Source organism: Cibotium barometz, chromosome 29 (assembly GCF_041138505.1).
Source record: "Cibotium barometz isolate CiBa-2024 chromosome 29, ASM4113850v1, whole genome shotgun sequence".
Classification (NCBI taxonomy): Eukaryota; Viridiplantae; Streptophyta; class Polypodiopsida; order Cyatheales; family Cibotiaceae; genus Cibotium; species Cibotium barometz.
The window spans coordinates 45,001,330-45,026,105 of NC_141074.1; the positions used below are offsets into that span (position 1 = coordinate 45,001,330).

Below are 24,776 nucleotides of genomic sequence, written 5' to 3' on the forward strand. Positions count from 1 at the left end.
TAGGTTTCCTATATCATTCAGGTGCATGACATAGCTAGGGTTTCTAATATTGTAGCTAGCTAGTTTTAGTCAAGATCATTCAGTTCTTCTATGCTATTGTGGTGTCTCTGACATTTTGGGATTCTCTATCGTTAGGTTTCTTGTGTCGTTTTCAGGGACATCACATAGCTAGGGTTTATTGTAACTAGCTAGTTTTTTTCTGTTTCCTTAGGGTTTATGTGTGTCAACTACGTTCCTGATTTGCTAGCTAGGGTTTCTTTGTGCTTGCTTTGCTTGGACATTGGAGGAATTCAAGTAGGGTTTCTACATGTTTGTTGATTGCTTTTCCTTTGCATCCATGGAGCTAGGCCTTATTTCTTCTCTTGCTAGTTTAGTGTGTTAGCACACTCTGTTTTAAGAGGTTTCCGTTCCTTGATAATTAGAGCTCCCATGTCATAGATCCCTCATAAGGGTCCTTTTCCTTTTTCCTTTCGCGTTGACAGATTATGTTCAGTGTTCGAAAAAAATAATTTTGCCAAAAAGTTAAATACCTTCATTAGAAATTTGGGAAATTATTAATTGAAGAATTTCTCAAATTTTGGAGGTTTTCCTTCTAAAATTTCCCAAATTTTGGAGGTTTTTGTACCTTCAAGTTAAAAATTTGAAGGTAATTTTCAGAAGTTGCAGGTGCAAATTACACTAAACCCGGGTTTTTTTCGAACACTGATTATGTTGGAGGTGCTTTCTTCTTTTGGTAAGGGTTTCTTGCCCATTATGTGACACCCGCGGGCCGCCTGCCCGCTTTTTAGACCGCAGACATGTGAAGGCCCACCCACTTATGTGGACATCACCGCAGACGTGTGAAGGTCCTCTTACGCCGACCAACCCTTCCTTCGCAGAAAGCCGGAAATTGCCGTGAGGCGCACATCAGGGTTAGGGCTAAGTAGTCGAGGGTTTCAGGCTTCGTCTCTGTGAAGAATTTCGAGTTTCTCCCCTGCTTCTGCTGTCTAGGTTTCGGGCTTCGTCTCTGTGAAATTATAGGGTTTCCTCCCTGCTTCTGCTGTCTTGGATTTCGCACAGGCGATGGCAGGTCAAGATACTCTACCGATTTATCAGAATGCATCATCGACATCATCGACATCGATATCCACATACGCTACCTCTGCTAAGGCCTTCGTCGTCAGTGTGTCTGAGACGGGCAAGGTCGTTCTGGCCCGCCAGCGGCCATGGTCTGAGGTTTTGGATCGAAATTGCTTCGCCAGACCAGACTCTGTTGCCGATGCCACCAACCGTATGAAGAAGAATCTGAGCTATTTTAGGGTTAACTATGCAGTCTTGGCTGCTGTGGTTCTCGGCTTCGGCCTTCTCTGGCACCCGGGCTCCCTCGTCATTCTCCTTGCGCTAGCCGCCGCTTGGATCTTCTTGTACTTCTCAAGATCAGAGCCTGTCGTACTTTTCAACAGGTCGTACAGCGAAAGGGAGGTCCTGATTGTCCTTGGAATCATCTCCTTTGCCGTGGTCTTTTTAACAAGCACAGGGAGCACCATTCTCATGGGCTTGGCTATGGCGGCAGCGCTTGTTGCTGTACACGCGGCTTTGCGGACACCGGACGATCTCTTCCTCGAAGTGCCAGATAATATATCTGGCAATTCCATCAGTTTTCAACCACAGACAAATGTGTCCACCAGCAGGGTTTGATGCACATGTATCCCATTTTATTGTCTCTTTCTATGTATTCTGTGTACTCTATATGAAGGATTCTATTTCATTCTGTTATAAATGGATCTACTGTTTGAAGATTTCTCACCTTAGCCTTTCTTCGATCGTTGTACATGGATGCTATAAAAGAATGTAAATTAACAAGCTTTCATTTTCCATGGCCGTCAGAGGTACCATATTATTATGTTGATCACTTCACCACTGAGTAATGCACAGTTCTCCTGTTCTATCTTTTGGAAAAATGCATAATAGGATAAGCAAACCAACCTTTTGGCAGTTTTCAAGGAAGTTGAAGACTGTGTCATGCCTTTTTAGGGTCTTACAAAGCATACAATGTTGGCCGAGAGAGAGAGAGAGAGAGAGAGAGAGAGAGAGCAGCAGCAGCAGATGCAGCCACCAGGTTTTAAAACCAAGCCCCACTTCCAGAGTTGAACCCCGGGCTGCATTCTTTGTGGACTGGTTTTAGAGGTTCTTAGTCCCTTGGTAGAGGATTTTGTCTTCGTTTGATGCTTGTGGCATGTGCAAAAAATTTATGATTTTTGTTCAATAATTTATCCTCTATTATTTGGTTTCCGCTGACAGTCATTCTAGTGTTTGAAGATATGTTAAAAGCCAGGTTAGATATTAAAGCTTAAAGCTATGTAATCTTATACAATCTCTTAATCCTTTTTGTGTTTACCAAAATTTCTCCACTCTAGACAACTGAAGCAGTTGGAATCCTCACTCAGTTGGTGTCAATATGTGTAAACATTCACCTTAGTAACTAGCTCCATCTGTCATGGTGGCCGATTTATTAGCTCCCTGGAGGAAAAGCATGGCCATTGGCCATCCCTGGTGATAGGCTGACTCAGGGTATATTGATGAGGACAATATTTGTGATATTTCATTTGCAAATGCCACTGCAGGTAGATTACTGTTTCTTTTCCTTCACTATTTATATGCCTCGGGTGGGCCAGGCTCATGAAAGCTTGCCAAAGTGCCGTCTTCAATTACTGGTTCATGTCTTACAGAAATTGCTCTGTGCTGATATTTATGGTAAGAAACGCCAACTCATTAATTAGATGGTTACCTATGTTCGATGGTTGTTGCAAGGTTCCCGAAAATCAATGAAGAGTCAAGACTGTAGGTCAATCAGTTGTGATAAATGAACAAAAAAATCGCATGTCTTGTGTATTGAATATTCGCTTGTTCGTGCAGATATCTACATGTGTGGGGTTTTCCTATAAGCCCCCCCTGTCTGACGCTTAGTTAGTATGGTAAAAGGCCACCACACGTGGGAAATGTTAAATAAAAGACATGTAAGTTAGATGTGAGGCAAGCCTGTCAAGAGTCGTGTCCATGAAGAAAGCGCACCTAGTTGCTGCAAGAGAGAACCTATGGTGCCAAGGTGCTCTTAAAGAGAATGGTGCTTTTTTATTTTGAGACTAGTATTTTTATTAGAGAAAGACTTTAGAATTGTTAATTTTATTCCCAAATAGATTCTCAAACTTATTCCATACCTTCTTTGAAGTGTTGTCGAAGTCGAGATGATGTATGAGGTTGTCTGCCAGTCCAAGACCTATATGTGCCAAGGCTCAGTTGTTCTGGTCATTCCAAGCTTACACAAATGTTGATGTAGGGACATCTTCAGGTTTTTCCTCTGCTCCCTCCCTTGACGACATTCCAGAGCCCGTCTCGCATTAGTAATAATTTGATATTTGTTTGCCATGTGGGAAAGCTTTGGAAGAACTTCTTGAAAGTAGCATTGCTCTTGTGTAGATCCATAGTACATGTAGAGGCTAAAAAAAAGCAGCTCTGAATGTAGCAGATATCCATGTTTTTGTATGCTCTGAATCTAGTGTTTGGGAGGGTTTTCCCCAAATTTATCACTTTCCCTTCTTTGTAGAGAGAGATGTGAATCTTTGTGTATAGCCTTCAACTTTCATATCCCAATTGTTTCTCTTTCTTGAGCTCTTCTTTTACCTCGATTTTCATATTTATGGCACTAGATCTTCGCAATCCTAGGATAATTTTTATATAGAGACCAAGTGGGAGAGAGAATGAAGGGTGTGTTGATTTTTTGTTTTAGAACCAAAGTTCATCTTTCCTTTTATTGATCTTTCTGTACAAATTCAAAGGAGAGGAGAGCCATGGAAGTATGGTTTATGTTATATTTTGGGGCTTTGTTATGGTCACTTGGTGTCTTTAAATGCTTTGTTTTGATATTCTATTAAGTTTGGTTCAATAGTTTTGTTTAGTGTTGAGATTAAGATAACTTCATGTTATGTATAATATTGTGTTAGTTATATTTCATGCCAAGCTAATTTCCATGCTTGGTAGTTGGTATTTTATGTTGTTTAATGTGGTTTATTATAATGATTTGATGTGGATTAATACTCTGCATCCATAGAGCAACAAAAAGAGAAGGAGAAGAGAGCTATGGAGTTTTGTGTTATTGATTTATTTTTAGTGAAGGCTTGATTTTATATTTATGTTTAATGTAATTTTAAAAAAGTTTGGTTTAATATCGTGTTTAATCTTGCTACTGTGATTAAGTTTTATTCACTATTAAATAAATAGATTAATTTCATGTTGTGTTGAATGTGTGATTTTGCTTTTCTATTGTGATTGGGTCAAAATTAATGTTGTATTGTGCTATTAAGTTTGATTCCATGATGTGCTGAATGTTAGTAATGTTTTAATGTTGTGTTGCGCTCTCTATATTGTTATTATTAAGTTTGATTCCATGATGTGTTGAATGTCAATAATGTTTTAATGTTGTGTTTAAATTGTTTTAGTTAATGTATTCATCAAATAATATGGTTGAAAAATGATTAGGATGCAAGCAGAAATAAGAAGAGGGATAAACACTTCCAAGTATGTCCTACTCTACAAAAGGACTAAATTGTCAATGATGCAACAAGAAAAAGAAGCAAGAAAAAATCATGTAGATCTATAGGTGGATTAATCAATTTATCAACCTAATCCACTTTCTTAACAACCTTCCCAATTTTTAGGGCTAACTTCATTCATCAAGTATGCTTGTGAGGTAAATGCAGGGTGTTATTGGGGTATACTAGGAGGCTTGTAACCCAAGCCCATAGTATTCACACATCCTCCAACGAACCTTAATGAGAAAGGAAGCAAGGATTGTGTAGCTCACTAACTCACTCTTAACCAAAGAAAAGTAATTGAATTATTTTACAAGATGATGTGGTGCATACAAGTAGAAAATGCTCAATTGTCTACCAAGGTGCAAGTTTTAGATGTCATGAATTAAAAAATAAAAACAATGCTGTAAAAGGTAGTTACGTTTGGACCCACGATAACAATAAGGGAGGCATGTCGACATACAAGAATGCTCAAACCAATCAATGAATTGGTTAAAAGGAAGTGGGCAATACATGCGTCGAGTCTTTGCAGTAGAGCATCAAAACATGAAGAATATGTTTTGCTATCCAAACAAAGAAGTGGATGAAGCAATTGCAAAGGTTCTCACATGAAAGGAATGGTAAAGTCTACACTCTAATACCCTAAGTTTAAGTCAGTTGATGATGATGCGAGAGAGAGTTTGCGAGATGAGCAATAGATGGGGCACATGTAGTACGTGATAAGGTAGGAATAAGCTACCAATCTTATACAATGATATACAAACAATTGGATTCAAGTTTTAAGGAAGTTACGTAAAAGAGAAGGGTTTTGCCTCTCCCTAAACCATTTCATGTGTCACAAGCATGAAAATTATTGAATGGTAAGGTCTAGAGCTAATTAGTAGACCTGTGCATCTATGCCACACACCTTGCCATTTTGACATTGCACAACATTTGATATCTCTGTCAAATTGAAGGAAACCTTAAGTATTCTCCATTAGTACCTCGAATGTGTTAAGCCACCATATTTCATCGTCAGATTACACACTAAAGTCATCCACATGACTAGGAAATATGCTAGGATCTAATGCTCTATTGATGAGCATCAAGCTAACTTGATCTAACTTTTGACCCTTCACAACCTCACGCTCATCAAGATTTAAGACAAATTTTAGCTTTCTTCCATATTCTCCAATAAACATGTTGTAGAATTTCACCATTGATGCTTGTAACTTGCATACATCTAATAATACATAGTTATTGTTTGTATCCAAGGTAAAGGGCACTTCTTTCGAACCAAACTTACATACATGGAGTTTTGCATGTTGAAGGTTTTGGTGAGTATCAGGTAGAATGTCATCTTGCTAGTGATCTCAAAACCTTGAAGTGCATGTTTGGTGTGTCGAATGCAGCAGATGTAGAACTCCCTTGCTTATATTATATGTGATGTAGAAATAAGAGCAAGGATGGAAAGAAACATTGCAATATAGAGACATACAAAGATGATGCTCCAACCCATAATCAATTTATATGCAGAGTGGAAAAAACAGTATAAGTGGATCCTAAACGGTACGAGTGGACCCTAGGTGGTACGAGTGGACCGGGATGAGTGGAAAAAACAGTATAAGTGGATCCTAAACAGTATAAGTGGATCCTAAACGGTACGAGTGGACCCTAGGTGGTACGAGTGGACCCTAGGTGGGATGAGTGGACCTAAAGTAGGATCTTGTTCTTGACATATCCTTGACAAGGGTACATTTTTATGCCTTGCATATCCTTGACAAGGGTACACTTTTGTACCTTGCATACATTGGTGAGAATGGTAGAGAAATCGGTGTACAAGTATGTGTGTTTTGCTTATAGGATGCAACCTACTCTCTTGATGTTCAAGAAGCATGTAAGAAAGTGGAACAAGTTTTGCCTAAGGTAGGATTGCACCGAGGCCAAGTGGAAATCAAGAAGGATGAGAAGAACCTTGTGAACCATATTTTGGAGGAACAAAGGCAAGAAAACTTCTCTTTGCACCATGAAATGCAATTGGTGACTTGTTTCTCAAATGTGCAAATGTAAATGGATAATGCAAGGAAGAATATATTGGTTATATGTAAAAGCATAAGCACTTTGTCATATATGATGATGTTGGATAAGTTTTCATAGTTGAAATTGGTTATGTATAAAAGCACGTTATTATTGATGTTTGGTAAGTTGTCATAGTAGTAAGTTTAGATGCATGTTTGGTAAGTTGTCATAGTAGTAAGTTTAGATGCATGATCATAGATAAGTTATGGTGTTGATAACTTATCGTGATATTCAAAAGTCATCATAATTATATATATAAATGTGAAGGCATTCCTTTCATCATTTCCTTCATTGAAACCACCCTTATTTCATTTATCTCCACTCTTCTAGCTTTTCATTTCCTTCATTGAAGTCATGGCGTGCATAAAGAAAAGTGTTGGAAGGAATCCCATTAAGGTGTCCTCTCTCTAAAAACTATACATCAATGGAATCCTTCCCATGACATTGATAGTGAGCATACCCATTTGGACAACAAGGGAGGCAATCCACCTGTACCACGTGCTAAATCTCCTCTACCACACCCGCATGGCATAAAAAGCAAAGATGGAGACTAGCCACTGCCACTCTTCAAAAAAAAGGAAGTACCAAAAGATTGCCGATCTGCTCATACAAAGGAACCCTTCTGAAGGGTGGTGAGAGAGGTATTGCAAGACCTACAACAACGGTCTCTTACCAAGTTTTTTTCTTGAGCTAGTAATGGTGTCAATGAGGTTGAGAAATCGAAAAGCCCAACCTTGGTTGCTATCTAGGTAGCTGAAGCTTACTTGGTTGATTTGTTGTGCATGACGGTGATGTGTCAGAGGAGTCTGCCTCTCTATCTCGTCTGAACACCACCGTTAAACTAACACCACAACACCAATAAAAAACATAGATCTACAGTACCAACAACAATCAACTTAGGTGATATCCTCTGACCTTCAACTAACATAGTAGGATGCCTTAAAACCCCTTAAACTGATTCAGCTGAATCCACCAGCTATCCTCCCATGTCAGATATGACCTCCAATAGTTTTGATATTCCCTCCTAACCCCTCAGCTCTGCTGACACCCAGCTGACTAAAAAAACTCCCAGTTGACACCCAGCTAATCAGTTTGCTAACTGATCAGCTGATCAATTAATCTAAGTTGGATAGTTGTGCTGTTGACCCCAGTCAAAAATATATCCTCCAGGATCCCAAAAAGATCCTCTAGTATCAACAAACTTTGAATTCCTTGCTTCAGAACTTCACTGATCTTATCAGCTCTCCCCTGCTAACTTCCAACCTGAAATAGCTAACCCAGCTGATTCAGATCTGACTTTCTACTGACTACCAACCTGAAATAGCTGACCCAGATGATTCATATATGACTCACAACTCTCCAACTCCAGTGTCCTTTGACACCACTACACTCAAAAACCTCAGAAAACACCAAGAACCAACACAACAAACCCAAGAATAACAGTAGTAGTTGATTGCCTACTGACTTGAGACTCCTTCAGTAGTCCACAACTAAATATGACTGACTGACTGGTCTCTGATAGTCAGACCAAACTCAAAACCTCTTTCCTTCAACCCAAAAAGATTATATCTACCCTTCTACATTGTTAGATTGCTTCTAATCCTCAGCTGACCCTATCTGACGCTCTTCTAACCTGAATCAGTCCCCCTCAACTGGCAACTAGACCAACATCCAATCCACAACTTATTCGTTTGACTTCCAATAGTTCTTTGATTATCAGACCAGACTTCAGAGGATTCCAACAAGACAAGATCTACTCTTCTATAGCATCAGGTAACTAAACCAAATATAGAGCTGACTCCTGTCAGATCCTACAATGGAAGAATACTTTGATGTCACCGGATACAACGAGAAGAGTAAAATGGCTCTTGCAAGGCTGAAGATAGTAGAAACAGCCAGAGTGGCATGGAGAAACCACTACGAGACAAACCATCTGGATCAAAACACCCAGACATGGAATGATCTCAAGATTTACCTAAGGAAGAGATTCTATCCTCTCGGATTCTTGGAGACTAAGATGAATGAATTCTTGGAGTTAACCTAGGGGAGCAGAACTATTGAAGAGTATCACCAAGCATTCGCTCTCCTCCTTAAATACTCGCCACCGCTAGATGAAGATTAGCTGATGGCCAGGTTCATTCGGGGAATGAACGAACCCTTAGATACTCTAGTAAAGAATGCCAAGCTAGTTTCCATGGCGGCTGAAGCAGTGCGGATGGCGAAGGATTTCGCCAAGGCCTTTGTTGTCAAGGTTCCGCCGAAGCCAGCACCATCATCTTTCAAAAGATTTCCAGCTCCGGAAGGTGATTCCAGCTTTCTGCCTCCTAAGAGACAACAAGGTCAAACTCAGGATATGGGAAGTTCTAGAATGGAAGAAAGGTCTTTTTCCCGGAACACAATCCCCTGGAATTCAACTTCAAAAGTTCCACCCTTGAACAAAGAAGTTAAATGCTTTAATTTCCAAGGATATGGACATCGCAGTATGGATTGCCCAACTTCTTTTGGATCAAGGTTTTGGGGGCAGGGAAGTCAGGGACCAAGATTCCAGACTCCAGCTCCTTCCTTCCAGAGTAATTAGGGTCCTTTCTGTTAAAATAAGGGAAACCCCAGAGGAAGACCCTCTAACTAACCCTTAGTTTCAATGCAAAGTAATGCAAGACCTCAGTCTAAGAATTGGAAAAATTAAAGAGAGAAGTTCCCAAACCAGCCATCCACTTCCAAGGTAGTAACGCTGGAAGCTTGAGTGACTAACCAAGCTAGGTATCTAAAGGCTTTGATTTACCAAAACTTGTATGTGTAAAAAATGAACTTTCCAATGTGCATTAGGAATTAATTGAAAATGTGTATAAGAGACCTTAGCCTAAGGGTCCACATTTTCAAAAATTTTTGGATTAAGATCCAAATAATGTTTCGAAGGGCCAATAGGATTAATCCAAGTGTTGGGATGACAAAAATACAAAGAATAAAAGAAAATACCCCAAAAATGAGTAAATGCTCACATAAGATGAAGAGTTGACTGAGTATAGGGTTTATTAGTTAAAAATTAAGGTATATTAGTAAAAAATGGGACATTTTGGTAAAATGATACATTTTTGACACCTCAGTAAGGAGGGAAAGCCACTTGAGGGAGACGCATTTTTTTATCATCATTGCTTGATATTTTTAATTCAAAAAAATCAAGATATTTCATCTCTCCTCTCTCCTGGTGCAAACTGGATCAAAAAGGGGAGCAAACTGATCCAAATCTTGTTCGAATTGGGTCAAACTAAAGCTGGAAGGCTCTAGAACCCAGTTGGACTTGGTTAATGGCCTCCCTGATCTATAAATAGACCCTCATTCCTTTGTATTTTCATCTTTGTGAATTTACATGCCATTATTATCCTCATTTTAGTGTAATTTCTATTATCCCTCTATTTGCCTCTTCTTTTGGGAGCTTTGGAGCTTCTCTATTCTCCATCCTCTCTTGAAGATTACCCTCCCCCTCTTGGTGGCCAAGGACTTGCTTGTGGGCTTCACTTCTATCCAAAGAATCAAGCCAAAATCAAGGGTAAACTCTAATTTAATGGTTTTTTCTATTCCTCTCAATGATTTTCTTCTTCTCAACCCCTCTAAAGCTTGAGAAGCTTTCAATGGAATGGTTTCCTCTTGAAATCAAGTTTTCCAATGATTCATAATGCTTAATTAGATTAATGCTAGTCTTTATGCTTAATTATAATGTTTTCTTTAAGAAAAATCTCTCTTTTGGAAAGATTAATCATCTTTATGATTAGATCCTTGTTAGAAGGATGATTCTCAATGATAATCTCTTTATTCTAATCAAAACTCTAGGCTTGATAATCTAGAGAAAGAGATTAGATATTTTCATGATTTTTAATCTAGTAAAAATGATGGTTATGAGTAAGAAAAATCATATTAACTCATTCTAAATTGAAAGAGGGTTATGAGTAAGAAAAATCATATTAACTCATTCTTTTTAGCTTGATTATGAGTAAGAAAAATCATATTAATTCATTCTAAATTGAAAGAGGGTTATGCTAACATTTTTAGAAATGAGGAATGGTTATTTTAGAATAATCAAGAAATTTATTCATAATTATGCTTATAATTATGATTATAATTATGTTATGTATACATAATTTAATTTTAGTCTAAAAGAAGAGTTCCTATCATATTTACATTACAAGTATTCATTTTAAAATAGAAAATTGAACATTCTCAGTAATTGCAGAGTGAAGCTATGGCAGAATTTTCTAGAAAAAAGATAAATCTTATTTTTATGCATAATTTTAATAAAGCAAAAAGAGGAGTTCCTATCATATTCTAGGCATGGATATTTTTATGCTAAAAGTGGAGTTTTGAGCATTATTCAATAGTCAAAAAAATAAAGAAGGTTATGCATAAATTTTATAGAATCATTCAATGGATGTGAACGGATGTAGGAATGATGAGAATGGATGTGAATGAATGTAGGAATGATGAGAATGGATGTGAATGGATGTAGGAATGATGAGAATAGATGTGAATGGATGTAGGAATGATGTGAATAGATGTAGGATGATGTGAATGGATGTAGGAATGATGTGAATGGATATAGGAATGATGTGAATGGATGTAAGAATGATGTGAATGGATGTGAATGGATATAGGAATGATGTGAAATGGATGTGAATTGATATAGGAATGATGTGATTGGATGTGACTTAATCTAGAAAATGTGGGATAATGAGAAATGACATCGAATAATGAGAAATGTGGGTAAATTAAGGCTCTTAACCACGTTAGAATAAAATTTTCCTGGAGGAATCGCCTATGCTTTCTAGGCGAGGGAAGTTTTTTTCGGGTTCTCTCTCGGTTTTGGGAGAACCGAGGGATTAAACTCTTGTCCGGACATCTGTGGGTGAGGCCCCGAGTGGGAGTCTCTGCCCTGCGCATGAAGTTGCTACTTCCGCTGCTAGCACCCTTGAATTCGATGCGCAGAGGGGGTAGGGATCTTTCAACACCCTTAGTGTGTTGACAGCCCACACGTTAGCCCTAGTGCTAAGGCTACTAGGAAGTTATACTCCACTCACTCATTATCTTATTGAGTACATTTCAACTATCACTCATTATCTTATTGAGTACATTTCAACTATCGCTATTACCTTTGTCACTCTCTAAGCTCGTGTGAGTGTTTTGTCGATGAGTCTATGCAGCGCATCTCCTTACACATCCAACATTATAGACCTATTTTGAGAACAAGAAGGAGAAGAAGATTTAGCCTTCTATCTTTATGTGTGTGTTATCCATTGTTGTGTGACTGCATGTGTGCTTGCAAGAGCTCAAGCTCTCTCTTCTCCCAATATTTTCATGGTATCACAGTCTGGTTCAGGCAAGAGCTGAGTGGCAAAAAGCAAAGAAAGCTACAAAGGCAAAGGAAACAGTACATGGAAGAGAACACTACTCCACCAGGAGAGATAAAGGTGTTCAAAGATGTAGTGGAGAAGAAGAAGATGTTCATCGATGAAATGTCTTAGTGACTTGGTGAGCATCTATTTGAATGGGCTTGGCAAATAATACTTGCCATTCAAGATCTCTATTATTGTAAGAGAGAATGTTCCCAACTTTCAAGTTCTGGTGTCTATGTTAATCATAGAAGAGAAGTCTTCGGGTGACGACTCTTTCTCCCTTCAAAATAGGCCTTCTTATCAAATTTAGATCGAGGTTGAGGTAGAGGTCATGGTCAAGGCCAAGGTGGTGGCTGTTTTGGAAATGAAAATTGTTAAGATTTTGACATCAGCATGATTGGATGATCGTGGATTGGATAAGATTTTATCTAGTCGTGGGTGCCCTATTTAATAGGGTGGTTCCTTGGTGTATCACATCTATTATACACAAGGAGTCTTTCTTTTCATAAAGGCTGATAAGTTAATACAATTTCATGTGTTGGATTTTTATGTGGTGTGTACCTTAATTGCATTATCCTTTTGTGTGGCTCTCCCTCTCTTTTGATTACACTGAGCGTATGAAGAAATTATTGTGTCGTTGTTTAGGAGCCACCTATTGAAGAAAGGGTTGCTGGCCCATCATCTCAGTAGGTCGACACAAAGCAGCTTGTCATTAGCAGCATCAGCCTCTCCTCTTTCACACATGTTGCCATCATTGCACTCATCATCAATAGGGCGATGTGGCTGTGTTAGCTGCCCTCTTTTTTTTAAGGTTGACGTCAGACAAAAACGCTCAGTTTGTTTTATTTTTCAACATCTTATTTATTATTCATATGAGCATCTTTCAAAGGTTTGTTTATCAGCTCTAGCCTATTCAATTCCAATGGCCAAGGAATTATCAACCATTGAAAAAATTAATGGCATGGGTTTTCACTCATGGAAAACTCAAGTCAAGTGCATGCTTATGTTCAAAGGGCTATGGACGTATGCTAGTGGGAAGAAGGCAGTGGAACCAACAAATGAGGATCAAGTCAAAGACGATGGAATGAGCCCAAGCAATTATCATGCTTCATCTCGACAAAGGCTTGATCCATCACGAGGACGAATTGAAGACCACCAAGGCAAAGTGGGATGAATTGGAGAAGCTTTATGGTGCTAAAGGTAAAAATTCTAAAATTTCCTTGAAAATTGAATGCTTTGGTTTAGAATTTACAGAAGGCGACCTTGGCACCTTCATCTCTCGAATGAAGGGACTCATGGCACAACTTGCATTGGTAAATGCTACAGTAGATGATGAGGATGTGGTTGCACCATTACTCAAGTCAGCGCGGCGGCTAAGGTTTATGGTACCCTCGTCACCACCTTGAAGAATGTCTTGGATCCAACTTTAGAGGGGGTAATCTCATCTCTTCTTGATGAGGAGAAGAAGATCAAGGCAAGTGGGGCATCATCACATCTGGTAGTACAGTGAATGAGTCTTTGTACACTCATTCTGGCTCACCTAAATGCTCCTTTTGTAAAAGAAACGACATACAGAACCTATGCGCAACAAGTGCGGCAAATGTGGAGAGCACGGTCCCTTTAGTCATTGGGAGTGCACCCATAAAAAGGAAGATGCAACTTTATTTCTAGTCAGTCTTCCTGCTTACTTGACACACTCCTTTGATGGTGATTATTTTCTTTATACTACTATGATTAGTTTCAAACCAATCTTGTAATAGGCATGTGTTATAAAGGTATTTCATTATTTATGATCTAGTGCAATACTTTACTCCTCATTTTAGTATTGAGGGAGGGTGTTGAGATTTTGATATCAGCATAATTGGATGATCGTGGATTGGATAAGATTTTATCTAGTCATGGGTGACCTATTTAATAGGGTTGTGCCTTGTTGTATCGCATCTATTGTACACAGTAAAGCCTTTGTTTTTATAAAGACTGATAAGTTAATAAAATTTTATGTGCGAGATTTTTATGTGGTGTGTACCTTAATTTCCTTATCCTTTTGTGTGGCTCTCCCTCTCTTTCGATTACATTGAACTTGCAATTCTCAACCACACCTATTCATGCTTCCATGTGCTCACCCAAGCTCTACCTCTGCTAATTTTCTACATGGTATCGTGCACTCACTCAAGCTCTACCTATTGATTTTCTACATGGTATCATGGGCTCACTCAAGTTCTACCTACTGATTTTCTGCAAGAATTATGAATAGCAAATAGTCCAATGATTCGTAGAGCAAGCAGCAAGAACAAACACACATAGGTGGAAAAGGCGAGTCTCAAGGCAGGGGAGAAAGAGAGGCCAAGGAAATTGGAAAAGATAGCAATCAGGATTAGGTTTAAAGGACTGCTTTTATTGTGGCAAACCAAGTCACTTTGCAATATAATGTCGTAAGAAACAGAGTGACATAAAAAGTGGCAGGCAGCAAAATAACTATGCATCTTCAAGCAAATTGGCTGAAGACTCCTAGGGTAGGAGATAGAGAAGGAATGAGAGGTAGAGGAAGAGAAAGACCTAACATGAATGTCTAATGTTTCAATTGTATGGAAAGAGGTCACATCTCTCCTCAACGTCCTTACTCGAGGAGAATGGGAGGAGATGTATATCCTCTAGAACCTAGAAGGGAGGAAAGGCCAAATGTCAGAAGGGAAGAGGAGATTCCAAATCCACAAGGACCCTAGGTTTAGCCACCACTGCTAGCCAATAGGCCTAGACCAGGTGAGGTTAATTTGAGTGGTACAGATGAAGAAGATGACATGCTAGCCAAAAAAATAACTAGGGGTGCAGAGGGTGAAGATGAAACAAAACCATCCAGGAGAAAGACGGGAAAGCAAGTAGATGAACAACTCAAAGAAGGTAAAAGGAAGAGTAGACCCAAAAGGTGTATTGGATTCCTTTAGGGGTTCAAGAAGAAGAGTATGATCTGAAGAGGGATATCCAGCAGAAGGGACCCACTCTGACTTGGCCCCAGCTGTTGCAGATGTGCCCTAAACTCAGGAGAACATGGAGCAAACTGGTTAGCACAAGGGTTTCCAAAAGAAGGAGAAGAAAGGAGGTCAGTTGAATATAGTACGTGTTAAAGGAGATAAGAATTATCTGTGTGTCATGCATGCCTGGGTGAACAAATTTAAAGTTCCCAAAGTTTACATTGATGGTGATGCCCAGGTTTGTGTAATGAACTAGCAGACTATGGAAGCATTAAGGCTGAAGGTAAGTTCACCTTCTGAGTTTAAAGTTTAAAGTTCACCTTCTGAGTTTAAAGTTAGGATGGCAAATAATGTCAAAGTTAGATGATTCGGGGTGGTAAAGAAGTTGCAAGTAGCTATTCTCGGATAGGAAGCTGAGTTGGGGATGTTCATGTCATGCCAGCAAGACATAAGCTTATCCATTGATTTTGGGGAGACCATAGCTGATAGCAATGAGAGAAGGACAAGATTGGTGGAGAGGACACCTTATTTTGGGTCTGGATTAGCCTGCCAAAAAGCAAGCCAAGTATGACATGGCCAAGGGGAGAGAACTAATTCCAGAGAGTAGTACCTCAGAAGATGAAGATGAAGAAACCAATTCCATAGAGGACTCAGAAATAGAGGAGGATAGCTCAGAGGATGATGAGGGGGAAGTCCAACTATTGGAGCCAGATTATGACCTCATGTGCATGTCTCTACAGTTGTGTGCAGAGGAAGGGGAGAAGGTAGAAGCTGAGGTTCAGATAAGGAAGAAATCTTACAGAAAATGCTTGCGGAAGAGAGTATTCCAATATGAGGCTAGTATATTTTATTAGAAGAACAAAGACATTAGGAGAAAGGAATTATTCTGAATCAGAGTTAGTAATGGTGGCTGTGGTGTTTGCTTTAAGGAAATTCAGGTCATACTTACTTCCAAAGCCTTTCAATGTATTGACCCATTACTCTTTACTTCCTCATGACCCATTTGATTCAATCTGATCTTCCACCTAAGAGATCGTCTAAATGGTTGGTTGAACTGCAAGAGTTTCAATTCATTTGCATAGTGGAAGATAGCATAAGAGTCACATTGGCAGATACCTTAACATATAGACAGAATCCTTTGGTATTGAGGGAAGAGACAGTAATGAAGAAGAAAGTGCCTAGGTTGAAAGACCCTGAAGCAGATATGTACAATGATTTTACTCTATTTTTTAATGGAGCCTTTAAGAGAAGCTTAGGGGTAGCCAGTGTGGAGGTGTAGTTTTGTTGGATCCAAAAGGTGCAATAGTATGTCAAGAAGGGCAAGTGCAGACCAGCAAATGAAGCTGAGTATGCCGCTTTAGAGTATGGACTTTAACAGTGTCTTAAGAGAGGAATCAACAGATTTTTTTATCAAAGGAGACAGCTTATTGGTCATTAGGCAACTGTAAACTGTCTAGAAGGCCAAGAATCCCAAGTTGAAAGAATGGTGCTTTCAAATAAGAAGAATGCTGCAGAGATTTCAAGAGGTCATGAAGAGGGAATTAAACCAAGCTGCTGTAGATACATTAGCAAAATGGGGGTTATGCAAGGCCTTGGATGTATATGCCATGATTGTAACCCATCCCAGCTATGTTGGAAGGGAGAGTTTACAAGAAATCGAGGATTTTTTGTATACATGTCTGGTGCCTTCAAGCTTATCCAAAAAATAGAGATATGGTTTTATAAGGAAGGCTCTGTAGTACAGTGTTGTAAATGATCAACTTTACATGAAGGGCAAGGATTTGATTATGAGAAGGGTTCCAACCAGAGAAGAGATCTTTGCCATAAAAGGGAGCTTTGGAGGGCACTTTGCCCTAAAGCTAACTCTAAGGAAAATTCTGAGTGTAGGTTATGTGTGGCCCAATTTGAGGAAAGATGTTTATCGTTGGTGCAGAAGCTATTAGCCATGTTAGAAACAAGTCAAGAGGGTGCTGCATCATGAGTTAAGGAAAACCATTGTTTCATATGGAGCTTTTGAAAAGTGGGGGTTAGACGCAATTGGTCCTCTACCCACAATTACTAGGGGTAAGACCTACATCTTAACTGGAGTGGACTATTTGACCAGATGGGCTGAACTAGATATGTGGAGAATATTACTACTAAAGAAGTGGCCAGATTTGTTTTTGAGGATATCTATGCAAGGTTTGGTATGCCATTGGAATTTTTGACAAATCAAGCCTAGCTTTAGAGGATAGATTGTACAAGCGCTTATGCAAAAGTTGCATATCACACACAGGTTTTCAACCCCTTAATATCCATAGTGTAATGGGCTGGTTGTTGAGAGATTCAATGGGGAGTTGTGTACCATGTTAACCAAGTGTTTGGAAGAACATCCCAAGCAGTGGGTCTTACATGTATCCTTAGCTCTGTGAGCTTACAGGACAGTTGTGAGGACAGCTATAGAGTTTTCACCTTACCACTTGGTTGTTGGGAAGGAAGCAGTGATGCCCATTGAAGTTGAAATTCCCAGTTTGCAATTTCTTTTAAAACATCAGGAAAGGGCATAGATGAGTATGAAGAGAGGTTGCTGGATATTTGGGAGTTGCAACTAGCTAGAGAAGAAGCTTTGGACCACTACATCCAATTGAGCAATAGGAGAGCTGAGCTTTTCAATGAGACGATTAAGGATAAAGGCATCAAAGAGGGTGATTTAGTAATTAGGTGCAATAACAAATTGGATCACACTTTCTAGACTAAGTTCCAAATTAAATGGGAAGGTCCCTTTAAGGTTGTGCACATTTATGAGAATGGTACTTATTAGCTTGCAGCTTTGGATGATCAACTCCATTCAAAAAGAGTTAATGGCTATAGGCTGAAGCCATATTGGTGAAGAATCATGACAGTTCAAAAAGATTCAGAGACAGCGGATGTAAGCTTGCCTGTTTTGCTGAAGTTGTTTACAGAAGAACATGAAGAAGCTTGTTGGAACCTGGATACTTGTTGAAGTTACTATTTCAATGAGTCCATAGAATCTGGTTGAGCATAAATGGTCTAACCATGGGGGGTTTGGCTAAAGATGATAGGATTTTTTGTGGCCCAAAGGATATGCTCAATGGAGATTCTCACCCCAACCCCAAGAGAAGAAAATAACAAATTGGGTATGGTTAGGGACCTTAGGAAATATAGGATTTATGCATGGATCTCTGCGCATTTGTAACTAGTTGTTATTAGAGCTGCTATTAGGACTGTTGCATGGTTAATAGCCGACTAGATTGGGTAGAGTAGTTGAGGGTATGCATGGAGATTGTGCAATTACGTGAAGAAGAAAAAGAGAGAAATCTTGTGTGAGAGACTATTGAGAGAGCTTAGTGAGTGTGTGTGTTGAAGAAGAGACTGACGCAGAGCTATCTTTGGTTGTGAAGTTTGCTGTGAAACTTGTTGGCTATTTGTGGGATTGTTTTGTGAAGAAGGCAATGCAGGAGTAGCTAGAGAAGACTTACATCTATCCAGAGCAGGGATTGCAGAGGAGACAGAAGGTTTTGTATGGAAATTGTTGTCCTAGAACCTCGCAGATTACATCCTTATTGGAACTTGGATTGGATTTAAGGATTGCTTAAAAGCATTTCCTACCTGTATTGGATAGTTGAAGCCTGCAAGCTATTGATGTAGATCTCTGTTGTTGTTGATCTTGTTGGAGTTGAGAATATATGTTTGGTTTCTTTTGTAGTTATTTATATGAGAGCTCTCTTGATCTGTTGTTGTTTTCTCTCATCTGCTCAAGTCCCAGTTCTCAGAGTCTATTGTGAGCTGCGCACTTTCTTGAAAAATTCACATAAGGTCAAGTTGTGTGGAAATTGGAGAGTTCTTCTGTTTGATTTGGTTCAATTAGTGTTGTTTGGATGGGGTTTTATTGAATCTAAGGCTGTAAGTGAAGATCTGACTCTGGTTGAGTCTATGTCCAGTCAGTTAACCTATGTAGGGGTCAATCATAGTCAGCTATACATCAGAATAGTCAGGGGGTGTAGGGACCTTGATTTGACTTATTAAAGTTGAGGGAAAGTGATTTTGAGGCTCAACTGACGTTGAAGATCTATCAAAGGATAGCTGTTATAGCAATCATAAGTCTTAGTACTCAGACAAGGTTTTTGTGTGACAGAAAGCAACAAGGAGACACTTGTTTTCAACTGAGTGGTTCTAAGGTTGATTAAGGGGTTTTTAGGCTCTATAGGTGCTGGCTAACGCCGCAAGGGAGAAGATTTTTGCATCAGTTGTGTCAGATTAGTTGTTTGGTCGGGTACAGTCATTTCGAAGGCAGTTGTAGGTCACCTGTAGTTAGCAAAGAGTTAATGGTGTGATTTTCCTTCAAGTTGAGAGATATCTGAGGGATTGTGGTTGTTAAAGAACATTTTTGGGAAGATTTTGACTCACTGTAAGCTTCTAAGGAAAATAAATCTGTGGCAGATTTTTGAGGCAAAACTTAGTAAGTGGAGGTTTGAAGAAGGGTCAGAAGAGGGTCAGTAGGACAACTAGGAAGGTCTATGGATTGTGTTGTAAAATTTGCTGACACTGAAGGATTGTAGAGGATACTGGAGGACACATTGTTTTACTAAGGAAAGCCATCAGAATTTGGAAGCAGGTAAACAATGAATATCTAACTTGTTTGATATTGTTTTACTAAGGAAAGCCATCAGAATTTGGAAGCAAGTAAACAATGAATATCTAACTTGTTTGAGGCAGCCATGAGAGTTTATTATCAGCCAGTAGTCAATTGAGGGAAACCACTTGGTTTTGAGAGGTTCTAAAACAAGGTTGAGAGGTTAGTTGACTGTAGAGGACATTCTGGGAAATCGGAGGGTGGATTTTTGAGAGGAAACAAGTAGGGGACTTTGGAGCAGTTTTTAGCCAGTTCTATAAAAGCTTTTTTTGTCAACTGGGAGTCAGCTGGAGTTAGGAGGGGATCTTAGTTGGTGGATTAGAGGCATTGAAGGTGAGAGCTGACATAAGAGGACAGTCTGAGTTAGCATCTAGACTAGATAGGAAGGTTGGGAGGGTGTTGAAGTATTCAATTAAGGTAGCCGAGGACCTATGGACATCAGCTCGGGGTGTTGGTGCCCTCTTGTGGTGTTTCTGCTAAGTTGTGGTGCTTTTGATTGTTTCCTCCCCATGGTGGTGTACTTCGGATGGGGCTATAAAGGTAGGTTATCCCGGACACATTAGCGGCAAAGAACTATAGGCTATGAAGCCAAACTCTAAACCTTAGGCACTGTCTTCAAGAAAACAAGGCTCTGGTACCAATGTTGGATGTGTAAGCAGATGCGCTACAAAGACTCATAGACACAAACACACAAGCTTAAAGAGCAACATAGACAATAATGATAGCTAGAATGTACTCAATAAGATAATGAGCAAGTGGAGTACAACTTACTAGTATCCCTAGCACTAGGGATGATATGGCTCACACACTAAGGGTGTGTTCTCATGGGAAAAAACCCCTGCTAACACAGGGTAAAAAGTGCTTGTGATCAGTGCTATTCACACCTAAACTTCTGGAGCCAAAAGGTTAACATATAAAAGATAAGTGAAAAACAACATAAGTATTGGAGTACCATGTACAAGTCCATAATGTGAATAAGATAAGTGTGCCATAACTCAGTTAGACTAGATAGGTGTAGCCCAATTGTAGAAAGCATTGGCAAAAAGATCCATTGTGTAAACTACCAAACATGCTAGTGGTGTAAAGGTCGAATAGTCACCCAGGCACATCATGAGTGTCAACTATCAAACATGTTAGTGGTGTAAAGGTCGACTCGTGTTGAGCTTGATATCTCAACATTCACGGGCTAGTGAAGTATACTTTCCACCATCTTTGTAACATGTCAAGCTTGTGTTGAGCTTGACATCTCAACATTAATTAAGTAGTGAAGTCCACTTTCCACCAGCTTTGTAACATGTGTAATAATCAACACAACCCACTACGCATCCTCCGATTATATCACCCAATGGTGTAAAGGTTTAGTAGTTACCCAGGCACATCATGAGTGTCAGCTATCAAACATGCCAGTGGCGTAAGGGTTGGCTCGTGCTGCTGAGCTTGACATCTCAACATTCACTGACTAGTGAAGTCTACTTTCCACCATCTTTGTAACATGTCAAGGTTGTGTTGAGCTTGATATCTCAACATTCATCGAGTAGTGAAGTCCACTTTCCACCAACTTTGTAACATGCCTAATAATCAACACAACCCACTAGGCATCCTCCGATTATATCACCGAGTGGTGTAAAGGTCGAATAGCCATCCAAGCACATCATGAGTGTTAGCTCGTGTTGAGCTTCACGTCTCAACATTCACCGAGTAGTGAATTCTACTTTCCACCACAAGATTTGTAACATGCCTAATAATCAATACAACACCCGCCGCTAAGCATTCTCTGACTATATCATATAGCCTACTCTTACCTTGAACAAGCATCACTGACAAAGACACCATTCAGACCATCCATGTGGCTTACCTATGCAAGATATCTCTACCAAGGACAAGGCATATAGCCCTTTGCCTTTTTCCAAAGCCATAAACCTAAAGATGAGGAGGTGACCTTGGTGAGTTCTCAGAAGGAAACCCAAGGTGCGGGCATGAGTCTTCTAGAGAGAAGAAGCCCCGCAAGCCAATCAAGCCCCTTCTTTGGATAGTTTGGGCAACAAAGCAAATCCCCTAGAGCCAAACCCACCCACCCACCTCTCTACCCTAACCCTAACCCCAACCCATAACTCTCCTATCAAAGCTATCCCTACAACATCCTCCATAGGATCCCCTACCTCAGCCATCACTCAAACTCAAAGCCTCAATCTTCTCCCATAACGTAACTGTTAGAATTTCGTGGTGCTCATGCTAGATCATTATGTGGAGGAGAGAGACTCACAAAATACAAGAAAAGATCTTGCTTATTAAGTTGCTCAAAATACAACTAAGCTTACAAATGCCTTTGGCATGTGCCTTTAAATAGGCTTGCTAGTGGCCTAGGGTTAGGTGGCTCCCTTAGGACCATTCACACCCACACACCTTCTACACCCTTGTTCACTAAGGCTCCAAGGCCTATATCTCAATTCCCTCCCTCAATACCAGCCATGAAAAAATGTGCTTGGAATGGGTGGTACTGGACATATGGAAAAAAAAACATGCCTTTATAACATTAGGCTTACAAGAATGTTCATGGTGGTGTGGTTATCTAGGACTTGCAACTATTTTCTAGAGCCTTAGAGGCTAATACAATGATGCCATCTAAGTCTTTATTTGATGTCGATGAAGATGTACACCTTAATGATGGTGTACCCCACTCTTTGTGCTTGCTTGAACTCTTGTAGTTGACATGCTTTGGACATACATGCCATTGCTTCCACATGCTTTCCACCTTGACCATTCTCACACAATGATCAAAACAAGGCTGCCACCCTTGCTTAAGTGGTTTGCACATAGATGTTCCGTCAACATGCTTGATGCTTTTCTGCATACCATACCTCCTCCATGGGCAATGAGGGAATGCCTTAGAGTAATGGTTATGAGGTAGATTTATATGGGAAAGGGAAAGGGAGGGTCTTACCACTTGCCTTATAGATTGGTCAAGGGCAGTGTCTACTCCTTGATTACAACAAAAGCTTTTGTGCATGTTGGTTACAACCCATTAGGGTTTGAAGGAACAAGCTTAATGAAAGTGAGTAAGTGGTTGAGGTAAATGCTCAAACCAATAAGGTACATCATTCTTGGCTCAAGAAGGTGAGGGCATGGCTCATAATGTTGCCTATGCCTCTTACAAAGACAATGCCAAGAGATGCTTAAAAACATGACAAACAACAAGGTAGAGCACTTAGTGATGCTATGCTCAACCTTACAACTCATCTTAGAAGATGAAATTGTTGAATATGTAGCAGAATAACATGCCTTGGGCTTGGGAAATGAGAGCATATGGCTTATGACATGCCTATGCCTCTTACAAACACGAGCCTCAAGGGCGATACACAAAACCATTAAAGATGAGCACTTAGTTTACATGTGCCTAACTTTAAACCACTTAAGGAACTGAGTTTGTTGATGAAAAACCAGAAAACTTCAACCTCTTTGGCTTATGGGATGAAGATAATGGTTTATGGTTACACCATTTCTCCTTGGAAGCTTGCCAAGGTAAGCATAGAAGCGGTTTGATGATGAAGACTTATAATGTGGCACTTATGGTGTGTGCCCAGCCTCCAATATTGATGAAGAAGAGCCTCCTTAGTGTTAAAGACCTCCTCCTTTGATGGTTATGACCATTATTAGTGTTAAGCAACACTATTAGTGCTTATAAGCACACTTTGAGAAGCTTTGTGCACTTGAAGATGTTGATGAAGCTTGATGGCAACGAGGCTTATGAATACCTCATGGTGTATACCCACAACATCAGAGAATCTGGAGCAAAACACTTCAAGAAGCACTTAAGAGATTTGGAGCAAAACACTTCAAGAAGCTAAGAAGAGGAGATTAGTGAAAGAAACCTTTGATTTTGAAGCTTTAATGGCTTGATAGGAGAGCAGCCTGGTTTTTCTCTTATTGCGAGCGCTTGGAGCAGCCATTAGGGCTAAGATTTGAACTGTAGACTCTTGAGGCTATGGGCTTCAAAAGCCCTAGCCCACACAGCTTGCAATCGCATACACACGGCGTATTGTTGTACGACATCCAGCAATGCAGAAAACGGCGCCAACCTACTCAAACGGCAATGCCGCGGCAGAGAAAGTTTAATTCGTCTAATGAGCAGTACGACCCTGTGCGCCCAGACGTCCTCTTCAAGTTCTTAGTTGAGAGCTCCCCGAGTTGTTGCCTCCATGAGTTGCTGGAGCTGCTCCACTGGCAGGAGGTTCAGCTCCACAAAGAAAAGGATAATAAAGTTGACCTATTCTACACCACAAAAGTGACCTAATCTTGCCAAGCTCTAGATACCATGTTAGAATTTCGTGGTGCTCATGCTAGATCATTATGTGGAGGAGAGAGACTCACAAAATACAAGAAAAGATCTTGCTTATTAAGTTGCTCAAAATACAACTAAGCTTCTTGCTCCATACAAATGCCTTTGGCATGTGCCTGTAAATAGGCTTGCTAGTGGCCTAGGGTTAGGTGGCTCCCTTAAGACCATTCACACCCACACACCTTCTACACCCTTGTTCACTAAGGCTCCAAGGCCTATATCTCAATATTAACCACCTCATTAACTACCAGAAGCCCCTGAGGAGGCTGGCAATTTGTTGAACCTAGGGCCTTGCTTAGGTCACATAGAGTCCAACCTAAGTGGCGCACACCCTATCACCCTCAGTGATTACTAGGTCCACACCCCAAGTTCATGCCAATCAAAAGAAGGTGGTCTTGCAACAAGTTCTTGTGCATGTGGAAGGAAAAGGGCTAGCTTGCAACTTCCCTTACGTTGATGGCCCCACACCCCTCACCACCATGGAGATGTGGTTCTGAATGAAGACTTTTAATGACCTCTTTTATGCTAAGACCCCTAATCCTACTATCATCACCACGTGCCATTTCTTCCAGCTCATCATCCTCATTCTTAAGGAGAACTTTCAAAGACATTTCGGATACTGGGTTTGGGTAAGATCATACACCAATCTAATCAATGGTTTTCAGCAAGCCCTTCATCACATTTTTCTATGAGACCGACAACATATTTGTTACCAATGCAGGTTGGTAAGTCTCATCCCATGCCAAGCCATGTCTACTACTTTTCAAATTCTTTATGGCCCCTCTTTTGGTACAAAACCCTAAAAATTATTATGTTTAATATCCTAAT

The 24,776-nt window shown here is 40.0% G+C and overlaps 1 long non-coding RNA gene and 1 pseudogene across 2 annotated transcripts; both read left to right on the forward strand.

Moving 5' to 3' along the window:
• The first annotated feature begins 839 nt into the window (after positions 1-839).
• LOC147622243 (PRA1 family protein B5 pseudogene) lies at positions 840-1,778 on the forward strand (annotated as a pseudogene). The gene has a single exon (XR_015269675.1). The product of XR_015269675.1 is annotated as a PRA1 family protein B5 pseudogene (transcript).
• Positions 1,779-2,636: 858 nt separating this feature from the next.
• Positions 2,637-3,331, forward strand: LOC147622244 (uncharacterized). Its single transcript, XR_015269733.1, has 2 exons — positions 2,637-2,733; positions 2,896-3,331. It is a non-coding gene; the product is annotated as an uncharacterized LOC147622244 (long non-coding RNA).
• Positions 3,332-24,776: the final 21,445 nt, after the last annotated feature.